The sequence below is a fragment of the Anser brachyrhynchus genome, assembly GCF_964034855.1.
Source record: "Anser brachyrhynchus genome assembly, chromosome: Z".
In the NCBI taxonomy this organism is placed as follows: Eukaryota; Metazoa; Chordata; class Aves; order Anseriformes; family Anatidae; genus Anser; species Anser brachyrhynchus.
In genome coordinates this window covers 59,747,377-59,772,281 of record NC_137697.1, presented here as the reverse complement: position 1 = coordinate 59,772,281, position 24,905 = coordinate 59,747,377, and the positions used below count along the sequence as shown (strand labels likewise).

General features: G+C 42.7%; 1 protein-coding gene across 9 annotated transcripts in view; it reads right to left on the bottom strand.

Annotated features, from left to right (window-relative positions):
• Window positions 1-5,307, bottom strand: part of ZNF608 (zinc finger protein 608) — a gene marked incomplete at its 3' end in the record, with an annotated part of 110,685 nt that extends 105,378 nt beyond the window's left edge. For 3 of the 9 annotated variants that reach the window (XM_080574888.1, XM_080574882.1, XM_080574890.1), the window contains exon 1: window positions 771-1,468. The other 6 variants (XM_080574884.1, XM_080574887.1, XM_080574883.1 and 3 more) reach the window with 6 other exon arrangements.
• Window positions 5,308-24,905: the final 19,598 nt, after the last annotated feature.

Here is a 24,905-nt window from a genome sequence, read left to right as displayed (position 1 = left end):
CAGTGAGCATCTTTAATCTAGTTGTATCCCAACATCCACAATCTCTCTTTAAAAACATATCCACAAATAGAAACTTAAAAAAAAAAAGTAACTGCATGATTTAAATCCACAAAGCTCAGGAAATACAGTGTTAGAAATGGTGCCTAGCTGTTAGAGCACATGTTGTAATCTAACCCCTTGGACCACCACCTAGGCACGAAAGGGAGAAAAGGAAGGACACAGATTCACTCCTCGCTGCATTCCATGGATTTCGTGGCTTTAAACCAGACCCTTGAAGTTCTGTGACTTTCCTATATTATCTTTTACCCCTTTTCTACTTAATCTCTTTTTTTCTGGAGGGGTGGGGGGAGAAAGGGGGTTGAGGGAAGTGGGAAACCTAATTCTCCTTGACACAATACAGCTTTCTATTAAAAACCAACAACCCATAAACACAAGTGTTTACTGAAAAATATTAAACTCCATAGGTAAGAATAAAACAAAAAGGAAATAAAAAGATCTTTCTTTAAAATATATGCTCAAGGTAACAGTTCTAGAAGCAGTTCTAATGCACTCCTAGGTCACACAATTGTTATGTCTGTTAAATATAGTATTACTGACTGTACAGGAAACTGATTAAGACATACACTTTAAGTGATCTGCACCAAGGTGGCCTCAGTGACCGCAAATGAGTGTGTGTTTGACAAAGCTTAGTTAAAACGATTTTTAAAGGGATCTCTCCCTTTTACAGTCGACTGTCGAAATATTTATACATATATACGCATAATGCTTACCTTTAATCCTTTATCATTTTTAATTAAACCAGCAAATCAAAGTGCTGTTCCCACTCGTCTCAGCAACAACTCTGTGTCTCATTTTACTTAAAGAGCAAGTGAACAAGAAGTAGAAAGCAAGTATCATCTCAGCCAGTATAAATCGGTCAGTAACACATCTCCCCCTACTTTGGCACACGGATCAGAAGTCCTTTTTTGTTTGTTTGGTTTTTCCTCCTCGCTTAGAAAAATAATAAAAATTAAAAAAAAAATGCTGCTGTTCCTCACAACTTTACAAGCTGGTAGGTAATATTTCACATTCAGAACTGGAGCATCAGGTTTTTTTTTTGTTTTGTTTTGTTTTTCTTTTTTTTTTTTTTTGCCTGTTTGCTTTCCTGAGTAAAAGCACGGAATCGTAATAATAATCACAGTAATTTAAAAAAATAAAATAAAAATGTTATCCCCAACTTCCCACTCCGTCTTCAGCCCCGTGCTCGGAGCCAGCCTGAGCAGTAAGTAATGATCCCGTGCAACAAACCTACAGGCGTCCGGGTGTTACGAGACAGAATGTGCTAACATCGGGATAAATTAGTGAAAGGGAGGAAGGGAAAAAAGAAGAAGAAAGGACTGAAAATCTGGGCTGGATTCCGCCTGTTAGTTGGGAAGTGGCATTTTTTTCGCCCGTCCTGACAGATCTGATTTCTTCAAGTAACTTGAGGGGGAGAAAGGGGGGGGGGGGGGGTAGGGAAAGGGGGGGAGGGGAAGGGGGGGGTAACCACTGATCTGATAAACCGGTTATCAAAACACTTGGGGGGGGGCACCTTCGCGGGGGGGGGGGAGGGGGATGGGATGGGGGGCGGCTTCATACCACCGCCGAGGAGAAATACCGTAATATTAAACAACCAAAAAAAAAAAAACACATACACAACACGGGAGCTAATCAGTCACGCGGTAAGTAATTCGGTAATTAGAGCCCGAGGAGATAAAGCAGACGACCTTTTCTTCAGGACAGACCGCTCCCCCCTCATTGTCTCCGCCAGCCTCGCGCAGCCCGGCTCCTTCCTCCCCCCCCCCCAATCCCCTCACCACCACCACCCTCCTCCCCCCCCCGCAAGTCAGACAGCCGCGGAGCTTTAAGCTTTAGTATTTTTAATTAGCCGGCGATGGGAAGCTAAAAGCCGTAATGAATTGCCGCCGGCGGGGGGGGGAGGGGGGGTGGAAGGAGAAGGAGGGGGAGGGGAGGAGGGGAGGAGGGGGAGGGGGCTCGGGCCCAGCAACCGCCAACCCCCGCAGCGCGGCTGTTCCGTTACGGCTCGGGCCGTGCGCGCGCGTCACGTGACGCCGCCGGGCGCCATTGGCTGCCGGCGGAGGGCGAGCGCTGAGGGGGGCGCGGGGCTCAGCCCGGCCGCTCGGCGGCGGAGGGGGGAGCCGATGCCATCGCCATCGGGCGGCCCCCAGCCCCGGTGCCCGGCCTCGTCTCACCGGCACCGGCGTGGGAGGGAGTGCTGCGGCGAGGCGCCTTACCGGCTGCTCCTTGCCTCACCGGCCTCTCCTCGCGGCTCGGATGGCGGCCGCCTCGCCCTGCCGCTGTGTAACGGGCTCCCCCCGTGCCGTGCCGTCCCGTCCCGGCCCCCACGGGCAGCCCGGACCCCCGGCAGGCGCCCTCCTCCCTCCCCAGTCCCCGAGCGCACCGCCGGTGTGATTGGTGTGGCCACGCTGCTCTCGCCCTCCTATCTCCATCCACTCTGCTCGTAGGATTTATTTCTCCTCAAACCCCTGAAAACCCTACTTCCTTCAACTCCCAAAACTCGCAGAAAAATAAATAAATAATAATAATAAAAAATCCCCTCCAAGTGCTACAGACAACCACGCAACCGTACTTACGGTCTGTATTGGCTCGAGTTGACCTTTTCCTCCTAACTGCATTGAGTGTGTTTTTGTTGCAGCCGCTTTTTTTTTATTATTTTTTTGGAAAAAAAAAAAAAAACCCTAATGTCTTCAACAGATTTATTGTGTTTGGGAGAGGAGAAGCACCAGATACCATGAACCTCCCTTTCTTTCTAGAAACAAAATTAAAAAATAAAAGCGGGGGGGAGGGGGAAGGGACCCACCCCCCTGCAGGCACACAGCCGTTCTCACACCCCCACACACTCGCGTACACACACACACACACGTATTTACACGCGCAGGGGGCCGGGGCGGGGGCGCGCAGCCCGGGCCGGGTACCTGGAGGGACTTCTCTTTGTTCGCGGTGCCCCCGCGCCCGCGGCCAATCGGAGCCCGGCTTTTGTGGAACCGCGCGCTCTGATTGGCCGCCGCTCCTCCTGCCTGCCGGCGGGGGTGCGAGGCGGGAGCGCGCACACGGCGCCTTGCACACGCACACACACGCGCGCGCACACGTTGCACGCGATGCAGCGAGCGGGCTGCACGCCCCTTGAGCGGCACCAAAGCTTGCAGCCCTCCGGCTGCAGCCAGCCGGGTGCAAGCCGCGTTTCCCGTTTCAGTTATCCCGTATGACATTTTGGTCTTAAAAACAGAAAAAAAAAAAAAGGAAAAAAAGAAGAAAAAAAAAAAGAGAGAGAAAGAGAGGAGGGAAAAAAACAACCCAAGGTGTATCACCGCTCTGCCAAGACTCGCACGCTGGGAGGAAGGATCCCTCATTTCGCTTCTTTAATTTGATTTCAGGGCAGTTTTGGAAGCGGTGATGAATGATTATTTATTTATTTATTTATTTATTTATTTATTTATTTATTTATTTATTTATTTATTTTCTGTGCCGGTTTCAGAGGCAATTTAGGCATCTCGCTCATAATTTTTAAATGCCCCCTCGTTCGGGATTATAACAGCTTGAGGCCGGCGAGAGGGGGCTGGTAATACATATGTGCGATTATTCCCGTGCTTGGCGGAGGGGAAAAGCAAACAGTGTCTGCAGGAGGGGGCTGGGGCTGGGGGCTGGGGCCGGGCGGGACAGGGCAGGGCAGGGCAGAGCCCCCAGCCCACCGCAGCCCATCCTGCACACCATCCGCAGCGCCCATCGCCTAGCCGGCCGCGGTCCCGGCTCCTTTCTGCAATATGGCTTAAATTAGGCAGGTCGGGTGGTGGTTCCCCCAACCTCCCCCCCCCCCCCTTTTTTTTTTTCGGAAGGAGGGGGAGCAGAAAATAACCCTTTTGTTTCCAGTCCCCTGATTTACTGCTGCAGGCACTGAACTGTGAACGCCAGCGACCATATAACTACCACGTGAACATCCTTTCACAGGAATTAGTAACACAAATCTTCCCTATCGGGCTTTGTGTCGCTCCGGAGTGGTGCCCCCCCCACACTTCGCCACCCCCCTTTGTTTAGCCGGCGAGCCATTGTGCCACGCCGCTGCGTTAAATCGCCTTTAACCCTTCGCAGCCGGGCAGCCTGGCATCCTCCGGGGGGCGGCCGGCGGAGGGGCAGCGGGCAGGGCCGTGCCGGGCCGTGCCACGCTTGCACCTGGGCGTGCAAGGCGTGGGAGAGCGGTGGGGCGGCGTTTCACCCGGGGCCGTGTCACACGGAGCTCGGGGCTGGAGGAGGGGGTGCAGGGGGGGTACAGGGAGGGGTCCCCCGGGGAAATCGGTGACATGCTGTCAGGGCAGCAAGGCCAGACCTGGGGGTGTCTGGGTGGGTTTTGCACGGGAGTGTGGTGAGGTTTTTTCAGCCTGCTTAGTCGCAGATCGCTGTTCCTGTTTCTTTACGATATGTATTTTTCAGATTTAGGTAATAGCCCTGATTTTTCAATATCGACCTCTGTTTAGACACGTTTCACTTTGGGCTGCTTCTCGTCTGCGAAATTACAGTCATTTTCACATTATTATACAGTGAGTAGGAGACAGTTTGTATTTAGCATCGGGTGGGGGAAGGGCTATTATGGCAAGCAAATCTGCTACGGTCAGCACATAATTTCAGCCCAAAGAAAATTGCTTCTGAATAGATGGTCTGTTAACTAGCCAAGGAACAGTCGCCGGGAGAGATGGCAAGAATGCCTCTGCTTTATCGGCCTCACACCATCGCCTTAGTTCCCCAGAGCAGCGGCCAGCAGAGTGGCCTCTCCTGCGGCCGCCCAAGGATGGGTAAAAAGCCCTGGCAGCCCTGCATGGGTCGGAGGAGGGCTGTGCCGCACCGGCCCCAAGCAGGATTTTTTTTTTTTTTGCCCCCTTTTTGCCCTTGGGTGCCCAAATTCACACCGCGGTGTCGGGGTGGAAAACTCCCCGCTTCGGAGGGGCCTCGCCGGCCCGCCGAACTACATTGCGCCTTCGTGCTGTCGCGCGTTTTAAGAGATAGACAGAAGGCCAGTAAATTAGCGGTGTTTGTCTAAAAATAGGAAATCCGCTTTTAATTGATGCAGCAAAGGGACCCGCCCCCCCTCTCCTTATCCTACCAGGCGCACGCATCTCTCACCCTGACAAAAAATGACACCGGCGAGCACCAATTTACAGTGCCAGGCCCTCATCGTGCGCTCCCGGACAGCCTAAAACCCTAAAACCCCGTGTGTTGTGCACCAAGGCTTCCTTTTTCCCCCCGCCGGGATAAATCACGCCCGGCCGCCGGCCGCGGGCACGCGCTGCCCCGGGACGCGGGGGCGCGTCTCTCCCCGAGGCGCCCGGCGCCCCGGCCGCGGGGAAGACAGCCAATCAGCGCCGCAGAAATCGCTTTCCCGGCCTCTGATTGGCTGCGGCCTCCGAGCTCGTGTGCGGCTCCGGCCGGAGCGCGCGGCCCGGGGAGTGGGGAGGGCGGCGGCGGGAGCGCGCGGGGCGCGGGGCGGTGCCGTGATTTTGTTCACTCGTGTGAAACTCGCCAACGCCACGTGGTTTTATTTATTTATTTATGTATTTATTTTTAATGCCTAGGTGCCTGCAGGCTCGGTACCAAGCCCTGCACATCCGCGCTGGTTAAGGCAATTTTTCCCTTTCTCCTCCACCTTGTACCAAAACGGACAAAAATCTATTCCACTCCAGGATTTATTTACCGGGTTAATTAGGCAAACAGTGGACGGCACTTCCTTTGTGTACACGTACACGGTTTCTCACGGCAGATGTAAAAGCAGTGCACGGGACGCTATCATGTTGATCAAAAAAAATTTGGGGGTACCGACTCCTGAGGATCCCCTGAATTTGTCAGAGCCTGTCCCGCAGCCTCCTGGTCAGGTCTGCAGTTGGTGTGCGCAAACCACTGGTGCTGCAAATTAGTTGTGGGTAATTTATTACAGCTTTGCAGCCTGCCAGTGATCCATAAACTGAAGTGTGGGAACTGGTGATACAAACATACAGACAAGTCATTATAGACTTGGCAGATACTTATGTTAGATACATTTTTTTTTTTTTTTAAAGAGGCAAGGCTAACTACGTTTTCTTCTTTAGAGCAGTCCTTAAGCTCCTTTCCATTTATATGCATATTCAAAATGACTCTCAGTTTGATATCTAATCTGAAGGTCACTATCTCTGATGATTCGGCATATAAATATATGTAATGTATGAACACAAAGTACCACTGTGGTGTTTGTAGACGAGCGGCAAAAATGACCTGGCAACTGGCAACTGTAGGGAATGATTTATGAAAGAGTCTGTGTGTATATTTGTATTTACTCGGGGGATAAGGGCACAGTCTAAAGGGTACACAGGACAGAAACTGGTACACAGGACAGAAACTGTCTAAGAACAAGAGGGATAAAAATAAGAAATACATCTGTTGAAGGTTACGAAAAATAAAACTGACAAAGGGTTTTGCTAATCGGTGAAATAAATAGCATCCTGAGGGAAGTTCTTAAGTCCCATTGCATGGGACTTTAACGTTGATCTGGAAAATGCACTAAAAAACAAATACTATCAAGAATAATTGTATTTTGGCATTGGAATGGACTGAATGACCTAGTAAGTCTCATTTCCTAACTTAACAGTTCTGCGAAATTCTTCTGTAGAATTTGTACTACAAACCTTTGACCTGAACATGAAAGTAGCCTTCAGCTTGCTGTATATTCAATTTCCCCACAACTAATTCAAACAACAGCTTACTTATTTATGTAGTACATTGTGTAAACATTCAGACAATATTTAAAGACATGTATTTATTGTTTAATAGCCTGCGTGTGATAGGAAACAGGCAATACATGTTAAAATCTGTTACAGCGTTTTGTCATAGCCTTAGCTATATTGCATGCTGTATTTTTTACAGCTACTTTCATACAAAATAGCATAATGTTCCACAGTTGATTATAATTTGTAATAGAGATGATGGATGAAGGTACAGTATTTTAGTCAGGCAGCATCCACATTATAGTAGTGCTAGGGAGAAAAATGTACAAAAGGCCAGTGGCTGGGTGCCATACTTCAGATTTTCAGAGAGAAAAAATGAGCATGGGGAAATGAAACTGAGGCTTAGGGAATAGGATTAGATTGTTTTATTAGAGAGAAGGCTAGGAGTCATAGGCCAGGGAGAGGGAAGATGAGTCTTGAAATGGAATTTACAGAGAAGTAGTCAGCCAGATGTAAGGAGTCTGCAGCAGAAACTGTGGTGAGAGTAATTTGTTGTCCAATGTGAAAGAAGGGAGGGTAGGCAGGAGCCTGACATTGGGTGAGCAGAAGGAATCAGCCAGAGATAAGATCAGATAGTACATATTAGGATTAAGATAATGGTGACTAAGAGGCAGAGTGTGTGGAGTGAGGAATGAATCTGTGAAAGTTTTCAAAGCCGAGGTTAGGTATGCCAACCTCAGGGGAGGAACGAGGAAAACATGCTGCTACAGTTTCGATAGAAAAGAGCCTGAAGAGGACGACCCTGAAAAATCACCACAGAAGTTATCAGAAAGTGTCTTGGAGTTGCTATCTGCTAGATTTAAAAACTGCAGAGGTGTGGAAGGAGAAAATAAGTGCTCTAGGAGAAGATGAGTGCCTGAGATCTTGATAATCAGGCTGAGAGGCGTATTAATAAATGAAGTATATGTGCCGCTGGAGCTACAAGTGAAGAGAGCGTGTATATGTATACCAGAGCAGGCAGCTACGGCCCCTGCCTTTTCTGGCAGTCCTCGTTGCTCTCCTGTTGTTTCCTTTGCTGTACTGGAGGCAGGAAGAGAGAAACCCCAAGAGACCTACCTACCCGTAGCTGCACAGGAAAGGGACCTAGCAGAAAAGAAGCACGAGGAGGCAGAGATCGAGACAGTAGAGAAAAAAAAAGAGGTGGGGGAGGGGGGGGAGGGGGGGAAGGGGGGGGGGAGGGGGTGTTGAGACCAAGAGAGGGAGACAGAAGAGTAGGACAGTACAAATACAAAAGGGGAAGAATGATCTCATTAGTGCAGAGGATGGGGGATTGGATGTTCTTTTCTCAGCTGTGTTACAATTATTGTGTGACCTTGGGAAGGTCATGGTACTTCTCTCTGTAACTCAGTCATCTTGCCTTGAAATGGTAACAAAAACAATACGTGGATGTAAAAACATCCTTAGTTCCTCAGGCGAAAATAACGCAGTTGTATTTTTTTTAGTGGAAAGGGAAGGTGGATCTGATGAGACATTACTCACATTCCAGGCTTACTCACATTCTCTATGGATCTACCTGAAACTGCAGAACTGCATTCTTGATGTCTGAGAAGACCTATCCAGCCTTAAGACACTAGCTGCATAGATACAGACCAAAAAATCACACACAGGTCTGAGCTATATCTGCATTATGTAAGGAATCTCTGTGCTTTCAAAATCTTTAAGTGGGGATGAGGGGATGACTGCTGACATTTTGTCTTATATGCTGAATGAGAGAATAATGAGACTTTTTACAAGGGCACGTAGTGATGGAACAAGGGATAATGATTTTAAACTGAAAGAGGGTAGATTTAGATTATATTTGAGGAAGAAATCCTTCACTCTGAGAGAGGTGAGGCACTGGCACAGGCTGCCCAGAGAAGCTGTGGATGCCCCATCCCTGGAGGTGTTCAAGACCAGGCTGGATGAGGCTTTGTGCAACCTGGTCTGGTGGGAGGTGTCCTGGCTCATGGCTGCAGGGGTGGAACTGAGTGGTCTTGAATGTCTCTTCCCACCCAAACCATACTATGGCTCTATTAATAGCTACAGATGTGTGGAAAAAAAAAAAAAAAAAGGCCTGGTGCACTGGCATCCTGAACAACCTCTGGGACAGAGGATCTCTGAATGGAAATTCTAAATAAAGAATTTTAGAATTTGGAAATTCTAAATAAAGAGGTCTTGAATGTTAGGAGGTGCTCAGGGATACTTCTGGAGCCCATTGTTTTCTGTGGTGTCCTGGAACCAGTGGTGCTATTTTTTCAACCATTTTCCAACTGAAATGCTAAAAAAAAAAATGCTCTGAGGATCATTCCCCCATTACTTCTACAGAGTATATTCTAGCTCATATTCATCAAGGATGCCAAAGAGAATCTTTCCAAAGTGTATTTGAATGACAAGGATACTTATGAATTGCTCTGCACTCTGGACTGTGGAAAAGTATTTTGCAGAGTGCATACTCTTCCTTCCTTTTCTCTCCCAGATCTTATATTTAAGAACAAGTTGTATAACTTTTATTTTAAAATTTCCTTTTAATTTTACACTTCTTTAATTTTAAGTGCTCAAATTTAACACCCTCAGAATTAAAACACTGGTGTTAAAATTTTGCCTGGGGCAATGTTTTATAGCTTTTAAACAGTGTTGTTGATTTTATTTTTAATTATGATATTAAAAGATACCTATAAGTATACTGATATTAGTAAGAATTATTAAAATTTTTACTTTGGAGAAATGAATTTGTGTAAACTGTTTCTAGCTGTAAATCTTTTTATCTAGCACTTCATATTTTGCTGGTTAAAAGCATTCCTCTGAGGTCAAATAAAAATTTGTAATCAAATGCAGACCAACTTTCTCTTGTACTGCTGTTCAAAATGGGGAATTAGTTCTGAAATATAATCCGTTAACATATTAATAATAACAACATTTAAACACAGGTCAAGGCTTTTGAAAAAAAAAAAAGTGCATTTTTTTTTCAGGAGAATATCTGTTATCTACTCTTCTTACTTGTTCTTTGTAATAACACTGGTTTATAATTTGTCCTTGCTGGAGAAAATGTTGTTGACAAGGCTGTATTGCAAGTGCATAAAGTAAGTGGACAATGGCTTCTACTTGGTTACTTTGCAAAGAGAGGTGTGAGAACTGTGCTTGTGTTGAGTAATACCGTTATCACATCAGCAGTTCCACAGGCTTCAGTGCGAGGAAGAATGCCTGAGCATGACCCTAGGCAGAAAATATGAAGCCCCAAGTACTATCTGCCCAACATTTTAACATGTTCGCATACTTCAGAATGATCAGAAAATTCCAAGGATACACTGCTGTATTCACACACAGTGTCACAACAACTCAGACTGCAGATGATTGTTCCTAAGTCCGGTTCTCCAGAAGGTATTTATAGAAAGAGCTTTGAGGAAAATGTGATTGTGTTCCTTTTATTTCTCTCTATTTTAGACTTATTAAAAGGAGAAACTATGCATCTGAAAAGAAAAACATGAAGAGGAGACCCCAATGTCATTACTTTGGAGTGCTGAGAGGTGGAGAATGAAAAAGCCATTGGTCTCAGTTTTACTACCACAATGGCCTTTTATGAGAGGGATTAGATACGCCTAGAGCTGGTGCAGCATTCAGTGCTTCTCTGGACAACAATCTGTAAAGAAAGACGATAAAAATCAGTTTGTCATAAGGTTAAATCACCACAGACTAGCTAGATTGGCTTTTCAGATTGTTTTTCATTTTGGGAGATGGGGAAAAAACAGAAAGAAGGAGAGAAATATGGCTTAAAAACTGTTCTTACATTTTTTTTCTCTTCTCTCTCTCTCTCCATTTTTTTTTTATTTTTTTTTTCCTTTCCTGCAAGATGTAGCATTCAGAAAACATGTTGAGCGAGTTGAGGCATTAAAAAGATCAGTCTTTGGTTGCTGAATGAAAGACTGTTGCGCGTGTGACTCACATACTAAAAAGAAATCTGCCTTCAAAGCCTATTTTACTGCCTAATTATATATACACAAAATGTAGCTGTCTGTTTCAATCAAATCGTAAGAAAAAGAATAAAACTCCTCTTAAGATGCAATTTTCATGGTTTGTCATAACCTTGGAACACACACTGCTAATGCAAAAGGGAGAAGTACAGCTGCAAGGTCCAGATAAGGCACCAGTAATTGTTTTTCTTTTAATTATTACTTTATAAAGACATTATACCTCCTACTCAGAATGAGGAAAATTAGTGTCCTCTCTATTTTTCCTTTTTTTTTTTTTTTTTTCAGAGAAAGCTTGTTATGCATTTCAGGAGCAGCCAGCCACTATGGAAAGTACTTTTAAGCAGGCTCCACAATAATAAGCCTTCAGGAAGGACCTAGGAATCCCAAACCCCTACAAACCTTTGTGTTGTACTGAGCATGCCATATGAACAAAAACATATACAGACTGAAAGAATGCACTATAAAATGTAAAATAATTGCTGGCAATCAGCTCTCTTGGAAACTTTCAAGCTGGACAACATGTGTGAGCCATTTCTTTTACAAGAGACAAAAAAAATAATTTTAGCTCTTCCTGCAGTAATGTATGTGTGTTCATGTGAGTATATGTACATACATACATTTATATCATTTTTGAAATATTCTATTTGCTGGTCTTTTTGAATTACTTGAACTGTAAAGTTTAATAAGCCATTACTAATTTATATCCTCTTGCAGATACAAATCATTAAAATGAAATGATGTTTTAATGGCTTATCCAATATATATCTAATTGCTCCCTAAAAGTGTCTTACTCTGAAGACATCACTGGGTATCTCCTAAGCAGAGTGTAAGGGTAGAGGTGGACATTCACTCAGCAAATGGCTGCACCAGTGGAAGAGGTACTGCCCGTAACCCTCTTGGAGATGGCAGGTCGTGTTCGTGCTGACCTGACAGTTCCCCAGACTATTTCAGGCAAAATGAGACAAATTAACAAAACTATTGTTCCCTGCATTTAAGCAGTTGAACCCACTTAGACAGAAGTGAGAGAGAGGGGACAAGCTCAGTGGGCAGAGCTGGCGTTCGGTAGCTCCTAGGAGGAGGCGTGGGGGGAATGGCGATGAACAAGTCCTGATAACTGTAGGGAACACCTTTACCTCATCAGCTTTGGTTGTTTGCAGTCTAATTAATAGTCATAACCCTATCCCAAAGACACAGACCTCTCAGGCTGCTGCCCCAGCTGACATCAGCAGACCTGCTGGCTGAATCACCAAAACACCTCAGCCAGCTCACCTCGTTTTGCCTTGAATAGACCAAGACACAGTCATGAAGGCAGCTAATTCAGAAAAAACAGTAAAAAATTTCAGCACATGGGGATAGACACCACTTCCACTGACACAGATGCAGTAAAAAGAAAAGATCTGCCTCTGTCCTTACAGCATCCGTGAGGGATTTAGTGCAGAAGAATGACTGTGCTATAAATTCACAGCAGTTTTATTTAAAGTAACTTCCACACATGAGAAAAAAAAAAAAAAAAGGCAAAGAAATCAAGGTGTTGGAACAGGGATTCATGTGGACTCACAGAGACACATGGGAAATCCCAGGCAAATGAAGGGAAGAAATAAACCTGCTTTCACAGCAGAGCAGAGAGGTCTGGCTGTTAGATCAACATATGTAAGAGATGACGAGCTGAGCTGAAAGCAGTAAATGGTTTGGAAGACAAATGACTTGGAAGAGTCACACATAATATTCTGGGCCAGGCCATTAACTGTAGAAGAATGCTCCAAAATGTTAGGAAACTGGGAGTAAGAAAATAACTGTTTCTTATCTTTGTCTGTGTATTTTTGAGTGGAGTGTAACACAGTGAGTGATTTAAGAAACCCAAAGCAAAGTAAATCTCTCCATGACTTCTTCCAGATACGAGGAACGCAATACAAAATCACCTAATTTCTTGCCATGTTACCTTCTGGTTTCTTCCCTCATTAAGCGGCATTCTGTATCCTAGGGCTGGCAAAGGCTCAGTATGAATTCCAAATCAGTAATGGGACATGGGAGATCAATCAATAATAAAATAAAATAAAATAAAATAAAATAAAATAAAATAAAATAAAATAAAATAATAAAATAAAATAAAATAAAATAAAATAATAAAATAAAATAAAATAAAATAAAATAAAATAAAATAAAATAAAATAATAAAATAAAATAAAATAAAATAAAATAAAATAAAATAAAATAAAATAAAATAAAATAAAATAAAATAAAATAAAATAAAATAAAATAAAATAAAATAAAACAATCAGATTGTTATTGTGATAAAACTTTTAACAGTGGTAATACTACCAACACGATAGAATATTACAGCATCACATAATGCCAATGGGTTGTTACTGGTGCAATTTAGTCTCAGATCAAGCCATCTAAAATGAACTCTGATTTCCAGCGGCAATGTTGTATACACATTCATTTTGATGTACTGCAAGGTTAAATGCAGTTAACTTTAAACTTGTCTTAATGAAGTTTTTGGAAGCACAGATTCCCAAAGACAGAAAACATGGAACATTTTTCTTTTTTTTAATAATTTTTTACCTCTTATTTTAGAGTTAAAAAAAAAAAAAAGTAGAAAGTATAGTTTCTCTCCTAAACAAATGTTCATAATATTCTGTTTCAGAGTACACGGCAGAAGCCTAAATAAGAGGGAGATACCTAGTAGACAACCAGCTAGATAGGTAGGTTGCATAAAAGGATGCAACTTCAAGTATCTTGCCTGAATTCCATGGCAGAACTAGGAGCACAATCTGAATTTTTGGACTCCTTACAATTTTGTAAGATGTCACCAGAGTAGACATTAGGAAAGAACATTTTCTACAAGTCCAAATCCCTGCTGTTGCAGAAAACCATGCAATAAGTGTTACAGGACATGCACAGAATGTGCAGTACATGAGTGGTATTCTACATACTACGGAAACAAAAACCATCTACTGAACAAAACCATCATACGATGGGTGAGCAATTGGCTGACGGGCGGGGCTCAAAGGGTTGTGTTAGATGGGGCCACATCTGGCTGGCAGATGGTCACTAGTGGGGTCCCTCAAGGCTCCATTTTAGGGCCAGTCCTCTTCAATGTCTTTATAAATGATTTGGATGTAGGACTAGAAGGTGTTTTGAGCAAATTTGCCGACGACACCAAACTTGGAGGAGTTGTGGACTTGGATGAGGGTGGAAAGGCCTTGCAGAGAGATCTAGACAGATTGGAGAGCTGGGCGATCACCAACCACATGAAGTTTAACAAAAACAAGTGCCGGGTCCTGCACCTGGGACGGGGCAACCCTGGCTATATGTACAGACTGGGCGATGAGACGCTGGAGAGCAGCCCCGCAGAGAGGGATCTGGGGGTTGTGGTTGGCAACAAGTTGAGTGTGAGCCAGCAGTGTGCCCTGGCGGCCAGGAGGGCCAACCGTACCCTGGGGTGCATCAAGCATGGCATCGCTAGTCAGTCGAGGGAGGTGATTGTCCCGCTCTACTCTGCGCTGGTGCGGCCTCACCTTGAGTACTGTGTGCAGTTCTGGGCACCACAGTACAAAAAGGACATTAAACTGTTGGAGAGTGTCCAGAGGAGGGCGACGAAGATGGTGAAGGGCCTAGAGGGGAAGACGTATGAGGAGCGGCTGAGGTCACTTGGCCTGTTCAGCCTGGAAAAGAGGAGGCTGAGGGGGGGCCTCATCGCGGTCTACAACTTCCTTGTGAAGGGGAGTGGAGAGGCAGGTGACCTATTCACTGTAAACACCAGTGATAGGACCCGCGGGAACGGTGTTAAGCTGAGGCAGGGGAAGTTTAGGGTGGACATCAGGAAGAGGTTCTTCACCGAGAGGGTGGTCGCACACTGGAACAGGCTCCCCAGGGACGTAGTCACTGCACCGAGCCTGTCTGAATTTAAAAAGCGATTGGACTGTGCACTTAGTCACATGGTCTAAACTTTGGGCAGACCTGTGCGGTGCCAGGAGTTGGACTAGATGATCCGTATGGGTCCCTTCCAACTCAGGATATTCTATGATTCTATGACTCTATGATTCTATGATAAATACTACTGAAACATCGTCATCATAGGCCACAGAATTCATTCCAAAGTCCTGCAGCAAACACAAGACCTATTTCCAGATGACAAAAGCCACGATTATACTATGTCTCAGGAAGGCAGTAGACTTTCTTCCAATGCTCTGAAGTGGGGTGGGAACTTGTTAGAGAAACCTGCCAGATGACCGCTGGGAAAAGACTAATTCTACAGAGGAGTATCAAGAGTACATGCCAATCAGTTCTGAATAACAATTGTTTCCTGACCTCAGTTTGGTATAAATTTGTGAAAAACACACATGAAAAACATTCCTGGCAAATTTCATTGCTACTAAAAGCATCTTCTGCCTTCAGCTATGAACAATGTCTCTGTTAACCCTGAAGAGGAACCCTTCTTTCAAAATGCAGGGAAGCATTAGACTTTCTCATTGCTTTCTCCACTTATCCACTTAAAAACAAACAAACAAACAAAAAACAACAACAAAAAACACCTTTTGGTCAGTGAAGGTTCATTAGGAAAGTGATTAAAAACTTAGTAATGTCTGAACTCCGGGTGAAATATCATTATTCTTCTGAAGCCTGTAGAGTTTGGTGTTGGGTGTCCTTTTCAGGATGAGATTCTTTACCAAGATGAGATGATCCTTTAACTTCCTTGTCAAGGACCTGAAGTGCTGATATGCCTCCTGCACACCACAGAAGCAAGGTAGAAAGTATGGGACTTTACAAGGAGGAGAGGATGACTCCCTACAGTATTCAGTCCATCTAGCGATAGCCAGGAGTCTTTTTTGTGTTTTAATGAAGCTACCAGGGGAGAGCATGTTTATCTACTCACTGTGACTGTGGTTGGCCACAACAGTACACAGCTACAGCTGGGGCCAGTCTTGATTTTGGGGTTATATGTACTGAACAAAGAGAGCATTTGTTATTTCAGACCATTGCTAGGCCATTGCAGAATGGCAAAATAATGTTAATCTGCATTCTTTTATAGTTTGGTAGTTTAGTTTCCAATCCTGTTGCTGCATTGCCTAGTTTCCTAAGTTTTCTAAAGCATGAATTTAGTTTTTTTGACACTTCAATATATTCTCAGGACACAGATGACTGACTGTAAGCCCCATGTCACTACAGGTTTTTCTCCTTGGGGTTTTCAGTGGGAATTATCTGTGCTTCGATTACCCATTTATGATAGTGTAGTGTAATAGAAATAAAAATAGCTTAATGGAAGTTTACGAGAATGGACAAAGGAATTGTTACAATCTACCACGCAGAGCTAAAAGGCAGAGTGTAAAATGCATCTTTTGCACTTGCAGCAACATCAGCCTGAAATATGAAGCGCTATGGTACTGATATATATGCACATACAGAAAGAAAAGAAAGTGTGAAAAGGTAACAGATTTTAAATACTCTTCGATTATTAACGTTGCTTAAAATATTACAGGATTCTATCACCTGGTTTTTTTTTTTTTTTTTTTTTTTTTAAATCCCAGAATCCCAGTTTGAGTTAAATAAGAATACACTAATGCATTTTTAAAATATATGAATAGGTAAAGGGAAAAAATCTTCTCTACAATTCAGAGAAGATTTTAGTGTTTTTATTTAAAAGTTCTAAAAAATGGGTTAAATATAGGAGACAGCAACAAAGCCTTAAATATAGATGAGCTGACAACATAGTAGGAAAAATCTCATATCATTCTGAAAGGTTGCTACAGCACTGCTAACATATTTTGTTACAGTGCTCTCTTAGTCCTTCACCAAATGTCTAATTTCAAATCCTCTTCACGTGCTCTCCTTGCAGGGTTTAATGTACGTGATTAATCTTTACTTGGCTTAATACTGCTAGGAATGTGGCAATGACCTCAGCTGAACACTGGCAAAGTGATTAATGTTACATGAACTGGGATATTTTTTACGCAGGATCCTGAATAAACACAGACATGCTGTATTCCGTTACAGACCTTTGCTCAATTGAAAATGTACCATGGTTTCAAAGAGTAATGTTTCAGATGCAATAAACAATGTTAGAGGAAACATGGCTCTTGTTAAAGAAAATGCTGTTTCAGGCTAAAGTCTCAGTGATCATAAAAGATATATGATGCAATAAACAAAATGAACCACAGGCAAGACAGGTCCATTCGACGACTAACCACTGATTGAATTTTCCAACACTCCTAGACATTCTGTGAGATAAACTATTCACAAAAGGTCCCTATTAAATATAAGGTTGTCATTTCGTTTTTATTTTTATAGTGAGGTCCAAGAACTCTATGAATTTCCCCTATTGGTTGTTTGTGTTTTTGAATTTTTTATGATATGGGAAGACAGGCAAACAGTTGCTATGATTGTCAAATGTCTTAAATCAAGTAGAGAAAATGCAATAAAACACAGTTTCCATGGCAACACATTGTAACCTAGTACCTCTGGATTATGAACCAGCTCACATCTATGATCATTATTTGTTGACAAGCCTAAATTGAGCCTAAAAGCATTAATTTCAGAGATAAAACTGGAATGTTGAGCTAAGTAATAATAATGTTTAAATATTTCCAAAGTAGTGGCAGCAAATCAAGGGTAGTTACGTTGCCATTTACGTGTCGTTAATAATCTAAATGAAAACACTTTTATTTTCAAGCTTTTCAGGAAACATATAACAAATATATAGATCTCCAGTTCTGGAAGTAGCAATTGACAAATACTCCACACAGCCAAAAAAAAAAAAAAATACAACAGGAGCAATTATACAGGATGATATACAAGACATTATGATCAAATAATGTGATTTTGATTTGCAGGCGTTTGACAAAAAATGGAGAAAAAGAAGTATTTAATTGCTTATTTACTAAGACCATCTCCCTCTTCTGAATGCTGTTTTCTCTATTGCCCGTTGGACGTTTTTGTAGATTGCTGTGAAGCACGAAATCAGAAAGGGGGGGATGTACTTTGTTAGCAGAATTTATGTAAACCTGTCACCACCATATACATTTCAAAAGCATAAAGGTGATTGCTTTGTCTGTTTTTCACAACTCAGCAAGACTTGAACAAAACAATCAACAAGGATAATGAATCTGTCATTCCAGAGTGCTTCTCAGTCTTACTGCTAGCATTCAGATCATCTCAGAGCAGGGGTCTGTGGAGTTGCAGATCTCCTTTCACAGAGGCTCCCACAGCAGTTGTGTCAACACCAGGCATGTCAGACCCAATTCCAATTCCCCATAAAGCTACTCTACAAACCTGCAGACACCCCTGGTGCTGCCTGTGCACTGAGGCTGAACTACCTTCAGAAGTAATGTCAGGTATCCCCATGCATGTTCCTTCCATCTTACCACGTGTACACAGAAAATATATTCCATGCTTTTCACTTATTTGAAATCATCCTGTTTCTTGAGAGGATCCACTTTGTCAGGCGGTGGCTTTTCTCTACAAAAATTAAGGTATGTGAACATCTTTTGGTGGCTTATCAACAGGCATGAATGGATATGAATGGATATTCATCTTTGTTGTCACTGAAGCAAAAATCCCTGTCATTCAAAGTCTTTGGTGTAACTTTCTTTAGGGTTGTATGTCTTGAATATTACTTTCACATTGATTTTACAGAAGAGACTTGATAACTCCTAAACATAGATTTATACTCTCTATACCATAGCTCTATTTAAAGAAAATTGTTAACCTTTTAGTTGCAAAAAGTCAGATGTTCCCAGCTCTAACCACTGCAAAAGCAAAATTTGGTAAACATATGCAGAAAGTTTGGGAGCAGTGGAAGCAGAATAAAGCCGCTTATATCTTTACAGCCTAGCATATGAATGAAGGAATACTTATTTAAAGGAAAAATGCCTTCTTTTTTTTTTTTTTCCTAGCCAAATGACACCAACTTTGTAGGGATTACTGTAACATTTTGGAAAAAGCTCTTGGAAATTGCAGAAACGAGTTACTTACAGAGATTTTCCTAGCAGAAAAAAACTATTCCTTCATACTTATTATTATGTAAATATCAATTTGAAGACCTTTAAAAAACACATTTCTTGGGCTTCTTTTTATAGGACTATTGTTGTGATATATCCTAATGTCTATAAATAACTCAACAAAGGCTCTAATTCTGATGGTCATTACGCCTTACACATGTTGACATTTTCTGTGGCTTAAGGAAAAATGCAGAAGTGGCTTTCTTACACATACAGTCAAGCTGGAGTTTTGTATTTTAAAAATCATAGACATTCTCAGGCATTCTCTGTGTTCTTGAATTCCTTAAACTACTGGGGGTAACATTGAAGCGAGAAAGCTAGTTACATCTATTTTAGGAAAATTATGTACAGGCCCACTATTCTTATAAATAGTTCAGTGATTCACTGAATGATGTGTTGTGCTTGAAAAGAATCATCAGTACAGGGAGAATAAAATGATATTTAAACACAAGAGGCATTTAGTTCTTTTCACTTTACCAGTTGCCTACCATAAATACACTACAAGAGGGGTGAAATATTGCAATTAATCATAGTAATTATTGTATGGGTACAATCTGACCATGCCCCTTTTCCCCTGTAAAGTACAATGGCACCAACAGAAGACAATGGAAAACTGGAATCTCTGTGCAACTGCTTACCATTGAAGCAAAATCTTTTTCTCCTGACCTTCTGTGAGATGAACACATTGTACATTGCTTTAATCTCTCTGTTTTATACAGAGTAAGCATCCTACTTGGATTGTAGCTTCCATATGAATATCTGCCTTGGGTGCTAGGTGACCTTTACCTTGGTACCTCTGCAGCTAGCAATAGCTGAGATGTGCTGCACTTTCCACAGCAGGAGACACATTGCTCTGTGTTCTGCAGCTATGTTGGATCTCAACAGCTTCACTTTTCTCATGTATTTCACCTCGTAGTTTGCTAATTACAAAATAAGCTCAGAGGTAATCAAAGCTAGAGTTTTTAGACAGAATCTGAATTCAATCTGAGGGTGAATTCTGAAGCATATTCTATCCAAAGCAGGTATCCTGCAGTCTAGGACGAATCACAGAATTATAGAATCACGTAACAGTTTGGGTTGGAAGGGACATTAAAGATCATCTGGTTCCAAACTCCCTGCCATCTACTGAGATGCTACCCACTAGATCAAGTTGTCCAGGGTCCTGACTTTGCTCTTTACCAGGCCCGTATTCTTTGAGATCAGGATCTCAATCAGGGTACAGTTGCTGCAGCCCAGACTGCCTCCAATCCTAACCTCTTCAATGAGTTCATCCACATTGCTGAGCACGAATAATGCTTCTCCTCTGGTTGGTTTGTTGGACCAGGAAGTTATGCTCAACACACTCCAGGCATCTCCTGGATTGCTTACAGCCTGCTGTGTAGTTTGACCAGCAGACATTGGGGTGGTTGGAATCCCCCATCAGGATGAGAGCATGTGAGCATGATGCTTGTAGTTGAAGCAAGAAGGCCTCATCCACAGGCTCCCCTTGATCAGGTGGCCTGTAGTAGACCCCAACTACCCGATGCCCTTTATTGGTGCCATCCTTAACATTTACCCACAAGCTCTCAACCTGTCAGTGTCTGTTTCTGAGAGGCATCTCTTCACAAACAATCAATTCCCTAACATAGAGGGCAACACTCCACCCCTCCTTCCCTGCCTATCTCTTCTGAAGAGCTCGTAGCCCTCAATTCCAGAGTTCCAGTTATGTGACCTGTCCCACTATGCTTCTTTGATAGCAATCAGGTCATAGTTTTCTAATGGCACCATGGTTTCCAGCTCCTCTGGCTAGTTTCCCATGCTGCCTGCGTTGGTGTAGAGGCACTTCAGCTGAGCTATCAGCGGCATCACCTTTTTAGAAGAGCCCTTCCTAATTGCTTTCGGTTGGTTCACAAGTATTACCTTTCTGTTTCCTAAAGTGACAACTTTCCCAGGTTCTCTTCCATCACTCAGAGGTACAATTCCTTCTCCCACCTCATCTAGTTTGAAGCCCTGCTATTAAACCCAGCCAGCTCACTGCCCAGAACACTCTTGCCCCACCTGGTCATGTTCTCCCCACTTGGGTCAACATGCTCAGTTTCTCAAAAGTGTGTCCAAGATCACAGAACCCCAGACCTTGACCATGGCACCAGCCACGTGGCCAATCATTCACTTGTTCAGTTCATCTCCTTCATCTTGGGCCCCAGTCACCAACTGGAAGGTGTTGTGGTTTAACCCGGCTGGCAGCTAAACACCACACAGCCGTTCGCTCACCCTCCCCCCTCCCTCTCTGGGATGGGGGAGAGAAACGGGAAAGTGAAGCCTGTGAGTTGAGATAAAGACAGTTTATTAAGACAGGAAAATAATAATAACAATAATAATAATAATAGTGATAATGGTAATAGTATTAACAATAATAATGTGTAAGAAAACAAGTGATGCACAATGCAATTGCTCACCACCCGCTGACCGATGCCCAGCCTATTCCCGAGCAGCCGGCCCCCCCACCCCGGCCAGCCACCCCTATATATTGTTTAGCATGACGTCAGATGGTATGGAATACCCCTTTGGCCAGTTTGGGTCAGCTGTCCTGGGTCTGTCCCCTCCCAGCTCCTGCTGCACCCCCAGCCTGCTCGCTGGCAGGACAGAGCGAGAAGCCGAAAAGTCCTTGGCCTGGTGTAAACACTGCTCTGCAACAATTAAAACATCAGCATGTTATCAGCGCTCTTCTCATCCTAATCCAAAACATAGCACCCTACCAGCTACTATGAGCTACTTAACTCTGTCCTAACTGGAACCAGGACAGAAGGACAGAGGAGAACACTACTTGCGCTCCTGATCCCTTCTGCATCTTCCTGAGGGACATAAAGCACCTTTTGATTTTTCAGTCTTTTTGGTGCAGCCTCATTTGACCCTCCATGAAAGAGTAGGAATGAGTGGTAGTCTTCTGGCCCCACCAAGCTTGCTAGCCTCTTCGAAACATCATGAATGTGGTCCCTGGGCAAGCAGCAAACCTCTCTGGAGAGATTATCTGGATTACAAATGGGTGCCGCAGTGCCTCTCAGAGAGGACTCTCCAATTACTAACACCCTTTGTGCTTTTTTGTGGCACTGTTTCTAACACAGGTGGTTGACAGGGCCAAATTTGCATGGTTGCCTTTCCTGGGTCTTCACCATTATTAACACTCATCTTTTTCCAGCCCCAGAGCATCATATCTGTCGTGCAGGGGCACTTCAGGGGCAAGGGGGAGGCTCCTCCTCCTGCTCCGAACAGAGAGGAGGGTCTATCTCCCTTGTCTTGTGGGTCAGGCAAGTTTTGTCATTTCAGGGTTGGAAGCTAGCTTACCTTCCCCTTGCCAGGATTTAAGGCAGGGCTGTTGCTCAGCCTGTGTCAGTGTATAATACCATTACCAATCTCCCGCTCAAGTTCCTGGATATTATGTTGCCTGGTGAGCTCCTCTCGCAACAGAGACACCTGCTCAAAATGTTCATCCAGCTGGGCATGCTTGCACCCATGACACCCACCTCGGCCTTCTAAACTTTCTCTAAAGAGAGTTTAGAAGAAAGACAGGAATAAAGGCTTAGCTGGGTGGCATCAAGCACAGGATTTCTTCAGAATAGTCTCGGCTGCTCTAATCTTCGCAGTGATTCTTGGGATGTATCGCCTGAAGGAGATATTTATGATTTGAATGATAAGATTGAGTATTCTTCAGTGCTCTTCAACAGTGTTAGCAGTCACAAAGTTTAGTTTCACTGTTAGTGGCTGTAACTTTCCACAACGATCTAATGGTTTTTTTTGTTTTGTTTTGTTTTGTTTTTGAGATAATTTCAGTGAACAGCATACGTATTCAATCTGTTTTACAACTTGATCTGCTTGCTCCATGATGGTCCAAATTCCTCTGGTTTTCAGCTGTGAAGTTGGAGTGGGCCTGTTGCACTGTGACATTCTTTGTTTTTATTTTTTATTTTATTTTATTTTATTTTATTTTATTTTATTTTATTTTATTTTATTTTATTTTATTTTATTTTATTTATTTTATTTATTTTATTTTATTTTATTTTATTTTATTTTATTTTATTTTATTTTATTTTATTTTATTTTATTTTATTTTATTTTATTTTATTTTATTATTTTATTTTATTTTATTTTATTTTATTTTATTTTTATTTTTATTTTATTTATTTTATTTTTATTTTATTTTACTTTAGTATTTTATTTAATCCAAAATGTACTTTCCTCAAAGTCAGTAGAGTTATCAGGAAGAAAAAGCAGAACATAACCGCGGAGTGGAAAAGCAAAGGAACATCTCCTTTGCCCATTAAATTCCCAATTAAGCACATCATTGGTCCAAATCATTTGCAAAGGCCAGTGCAAGGTTATGTGGTTTATGTTACTTAAGCAGAATGGTTTATAGTTGGCATATCTGTCCTGCTAAGCAGATGATTTGCAGAAGGGAAATGTGCACATATATTTTTAAAGGGCCAAAGCAAAATCCACAGGAAAGCTTTAGGCTGCAGGAACTGTTTAAGGTTGCAACATAAGCCATATTTAGAGAGTTAGAGGTTGAAAGATGTAGCAGATCTATTGAGCTATTGTGTTAACTTTTCTTTCGAACATCATATATACTGCTCAGGATATTCATAGCTCTGTATCCGCTTTCAATTTATCTTGGCATATATATGCTTATGGTTTTATGGTTAAAATCGCTATGAAATTTGTTAAGTGGAATTAATAATCATAAAAAAGTATCTACTTTTCTATATAAGCTATTATGTTTAAGGGGTGTAGATCACTGAGTTCAGTGAGAATTTGCTCAGACAAAACCAAGCTGGAAGATGAGCACAGCCAAATGCAATGACATCACACATTGAGTTTAAAGTTGGGCCTCCTGCTTCTTGGTCATTAACACCCAGCTCTCTGATTCAAAAGAAGCTTCATCTACATTACAAGGCATTTCAGCTAAAAGGGATAATCTATGTTGAGTTACAGAAGCTTAGAAGTAATACTACAACATAAAACTGCGGGGTGTTTGTACTTCTGATTTGTCCAAGAGTAACCAGAAGAGAAATTTTCAGTGGCACATTTATTTTTTTATTGTGCCCTGTTTTACAGTGCTGCAGCTTCATGCTGTAGCTCCTCACCCTTCACTGTGTCCCATGCCTAATGTTAAAGAGGGACCCACAAGGACGTTGCTGAACAGTCTGCAGCATTGTCCTTAGTGTCAATGCAAGCTCCTGTGGCCATACCCGCTCCAACGCCAGCAAGTCTGGCAGGACCAGGCAGGCACTGCTGCTTTCTGAGCCCTGAAGGGCCAGTACCACCTAACAAAGCTATTGGGAAGACCTCCTTCCTTCCTCATTGTGCAGGCCTGCCTCATGAAAAGCACATTACAACCCTAAAGGTTTATGACATGTTCATTGACTCTAATGAAGTTATGCCTGCACACATTAAGAGTAAGTTGCACTAGGAGTTTTTTTTCAATGTTTCTGTGTTTATTTTTTTTTCTTTCTTTGTACTTTACAGAGAATATGTTTTACTCTGTTGTAATTAATTGGCTCTTGGATTGGGTTTTGAAATAAATGATGTGTTCACCCGGCTGCAAGCGAGGGTGCTTTATTCTTTAAATACAGTTTCGCAGAATGAAGTAATACCTGTCATAACCAACGCGCAGCATTTAATTTTCTGAACTCACTTTTGCGAAGAACAAAAGAAAACGAACAATAATGGCAATGAAAAAAAAAAAGAACAACAACAACAAAAAACACCCAATCCCTTACCCCTTTAATCCTACCTTGGGCAAGGAAAAGAAAACCCAACCAAACTTGAAGTAGTTGAAATTATGATCTATTCAGATTAGGTGGGTGAAGGAAAGGCTGCTCTACTGGCATGCCCTTGTTCCACCTCCTCTTATCATTAGTAATTCTATTCCATTCTTATCTGATTATGCAGGGACACATTAACTCACTGGCAAATGAATGCGCTATGGAAAAAACTCCCTCAAATGCAAATGAAACAGGAGTTGCTGATACTGAACACAAGGAAGCTTCTTGTACTCCTACCCGTCTGCTGACAAGAACCTGCCAGCCACCCTGACAAAATCTACAAAAATAAAAGCCCTAATCTAGCAAATATTACGGAAATTATGCCTTTCTTATCTCCTTGGATGAAATCTGATATTC